Source organism: Ailuropoda melanoleuca, chromosome 11 (genome assembly GCF_002007445.2).
Source record: "Ailuropoda melanoleuca isolate Jingjing chromosome 11, ASM200744v2, whole genome shotgun sequence".
Classification (NCBI taxonomy): Eukaryota; Metazoa; Chordata; class Mammalia; order Carnivora; family Ursidae; genus Ailuropoda; species Ailuropoda melanoleuca.
Genome location: NC_048228.1, coordinates 79,706,732 through 79,710,522, shown reverse-complemented (window position 1 = coordinate 79,710,522; position 3,791 = coordinate 79,706,732). Strand labels below are relative to the sequence as shown.

At 42.7% G+C, this 3,791-nt stretch overlaps 1 long non-coding RNA gene across 3 annotated transcripts in view; it reads left to right on the top strand.

The window, feature by feature from the left end:
- Positions 1–754: 754 nt before the first annotated feature.
- Positions 755–3,791, top strand: part of LOC117804447 — an 82,561-nt gene continuing 79,524 nt past the window's right edge. For all 3 annotated transcript variants that reach the window (XR_004628906.1, XR_004628908.1, XR_004628907.1), the window contains exon 1: positions 755–914. This is a non-coding gene — a long non-coding RNA (uncharacterized LOC117804447). The remainder of the gene's footprint in view (positions 915–3,791) is intronic.

Below are 3,791 nucleotides of genomic sequence, written 5' to 3'. Positions count from 1 at the left end.
GGTAAGAATGACCTTCTTACCACATCAGCCTCTGGGTTTCTGCCCGCAAAGTCTGGTGTACATAACAATCGCTGGCAGGAGTCTTTTTTTTTAGTTTACCAGAATTACTGGGAGATTTTGTGTGAGCTATTTCTTCGGGTATAGTGAATCTGGTGAAGATNGAAGGCACTTTCCGATACTTTATCTCATTTTTTCCCTTAACCACCCGTGTGGTGGGCAGGACACATATCACTCTCAGACAGATAAGGAGTACGAGTCCCTAGAGCCTGAGTGCCATGGTCACATCGCTAGACAGTGACAAAGCTGGGGCTGGAACCCCGTGATGGGGTGCAGGGCTGGCTGCCCTCAAATAGGGTGCTCTGGCATCTTGGTTATTTTGAATTAAAGTTACTTCAGAAACAACCAATGCAGGAAAGGACACTCTGACCCTCCTTTGTCCCCCTGAAAGCAAAAAATGAATCTCCCACATGGAAGATGCCTTACCTAAAGTAGGAGGTGAAGAGACATCCTTATCCCCAGAGATGGGGAATTCAGGGCCAAGAAGGCGTATAAACAAACTATTACTTCTTTACTAACTTAGTACCCCAAGCCCAAACTTCTTTGTCTTGTCATTTCCTCACAAATGTATTATTTCTTGGTCTAAAAGGCATAAAAGCCATCTGCTTTGGTCACTTCTTTGAGTCTCATATTTCTGTGAGCTCCCATACATACGGAATTAACATTTGTTTTCTCTTTTGTTATCTCCCTAGTGTCTATTTCATCAGACCAAGTGAAGAATCTAGAAGGGAACAAAGGAAAAGTTTCCCTCCCCTCCAGTTTTGGTGCCCAGTGGGGGGCGCATCACTGGCTGGACACTACTTGCTCTGCTGTGGCAACTGAGAGATCCCAGGACCTCGGACGAGAGCTGGCCGAAGGTAAGAATGACCTTCTTACCACATCAGCCTCTGGGTTTCTGCCCGCAAAGTCTGGTGTACATAACAATCGCTGGCAGGAGTCTTTTTTTTTAGTTTACCAGAATTACTGGGAGATTTTGTGTGAGCTATTTCTTCGGGTATAGTGAATCTGGTGAAGATTTGGTATGAGTCCCCTCGATTTCTCTCAGTCTCGTTCCTCCCGGAGATGGTCGTTATTTTCTCTTGTCTCTGTCTTTTGTGTCATTTGTCCTAAGGAGGAAACCCATAGGGCAGAAGGGAAGCATAGGCCCTATCAGCCTGTTGGAGCCTGCCTTGCAGACCTGTGAACTCCCAGTTCTTACCAGGCTGGGGTCTGCTCCGACGAACTTGGCTGGGGTTCCCTATGGAGGAAACTGGATGAGGTTTCCCTTGTGTTTTGTTCTGTGGCTTGAGAGCTTGGCTTTGTGGCCAGTGAGGATATTCTCTCCGGCCTCCACCATCTGGAAGGTGCGTGAACTGGTGTGCATCCGGTGGCCAGGCGAACAGACTGGGGTTCTGAGACGTGAGTCCCAGGCAGCGCTCTTTCTGTCCGACTGTGCCAGCTCTCGGGCGACTTTGTCATGAGGGGTGCCAGTCCATAAGAGGCCTTTGTCATCTCAACCTTCATTGTCTTGTTAAGGGCTGAAAAAGTCCTGTCCCTGGAAAAGTGCCTGCCTGATGTCACAGAGTAGTGGGTCTGTGACTGGAGACATTTTATGTTCTCGCAAGAGACTGAAGACTCTGTTTCACTACACACACCTTTGCTTTAGTAGGCTAACCAACCCTGGTGTGAAATTTCTGGATCTTGTGGGGGCTGCATCTTTTGCACTCTCCTTTGGGATGCCTTTTGCATCCTCTGTTGAACTATAAGAAGCCATATTGGTTTGAGTCACTATTGAAATGGGCAGATGATGGATCTTTTGAATTGGAAAAATTTCTCATTTGAAATATTTTCTTTAGAGAGTTCTCATCCTAAACAATTGTCTTCTTGGTACGTATGGAAAGTGCAAATTAAAAAGTGAATACAAAGAAGTAGAACAGCTAGCCTCAGGGATCCTCCGAACAGGATGAAAGAATGGAAATTAAACTTAAAACTAAAGTCCACATTCAACACGAATTCCCTTTTTTTTTTTTTTAAGATTTTATCTATTTATTCGACAGAGATAGAGACAGCCAGCGAGAGAGGGAACACAAGTAGGGGGAGTGGGAGAGGAANGGAGAGGAAGAAGCAGGCTCATAGCAGAAGAACCTGATGTGGGGCTCGATCCCATAACGCCGGGATCACGCCCTGAGCCGAAGGCAGATGCTTAACTGCTGTGTCACCCAGGTGCCCCATGAATTCCCTTTCTTAAATTTGGTCTCATCTCAGCAAATTCCCTGAGCTCCCCAAACTCCTCCACCTTCCCTAGAAAATCCCTTAAACACCCAGCTGCCTGTTTTAGCTTTTCTTTCCTCACAAGATTTAAATATAGCACTCTGGCCTAATCTTCAGGCCCAGGGTTTGCATGCTTTCTCTGTCCCTTAAAGATGTAAATCTTACCAGACCTTTAGAATGTAAATACCCCAGGAGGTAAGGAAAACTCACTTGAGAATGGAGGAAAAAAGTAAGAGGGAAAAAAGCCTTTTAAAAATAAAAATTGCTTTTTTTTTTTTTTTTGGATGCTGGGTTTTATAAGTTNTTTTTGGATGCTGAGTTTTATAAGTTCTTTATAGATTTTGGATACTAACCCTTTATCAGATATGTCATTTGCAAATATCTTCTCCCATTCTGTAGGTTGCCTTTAGTTTTGTTGATTGTTTCCTTGTCTGTGCAGAAGCTTGTTATTTTGATGTGGTCCCAATAGTTCATTTTTGATTTTGTTTCCCTTGCCTCAGGAGACATGTCTAGAAAGAAATTGCCGCGGCCAATGTCAAAGAAGTTACTGCCTGTGTTCTAAGATTTTTATGGTTTCAGGTTTCACATTTAGATCTTTCATCCATTCTGAATTTATTTTTGTGCATGGTGTAAGAAAGTTGCCCAGTTTCATTCTTCTGCACGTGGCTGTCCAGTTTCCCTCACAGCATTTGCTGAAGAGACCATCTTTTTCCCATTGCCTATTCTTTCCTGCTTTGTTGAAGGTTAATTGACCATATAGTTGTGGGTTTATTTCTGGGTTTTCTATTCTGTTCCATGACTTATTGGTCTGTTTTTGTGCCAGTACCATACTGTTTTGATCACTATAGCTTTGTAATACAACTTGAAGTCCGGAATTGTGATGCCTCTGGTTTTGCCTTTTTTTTTCTTCTTTTTTCTTTTCCTTTTCAAGATTGCTGTGGCTGTTTGGGGTCTTCTGTGGTTCCATACAAATTTTAGGATTGTTTGTTCTAGTTCCGTGAAAAACGCTGTTGGTATTTTGATAGGGATTGCATTACCATATGATTTCATTCACATGTGGAATTTAAGAAACAAAACAAACAAGGAAAGGGATAAAGAGACAGAGAGAGTGACAAAGCAAGAGACAGACTCTCAGTTATAGACAACACTCTGATGGTTATCAGAGGGAGGGAGTGGGGGATGGGTGAGATGGGGGGTGGGAATTAAGGCGTGTACTTGTCATGATGAGCACAGGGTGATGGATGGAACTGTTGAATCACTATATTGTAAACCTGAAACTAATGTAACACTGTATGGTAACCAACCGGAATTAAAATATAAACTTAAGAAAAAATAAAATTACGAACTGCTCTCCTGCCCACAGCCTCCTTAAGAGTACTTGTCAAAGACAAATTCAAATCTTTTTTTTTTTTTAAGGTTTTTTTTTTTTTTAAAAAAAAAAAAAAAAAAAAAAAAAAAAACAAGAGAGGGAACACAAGCAGGGG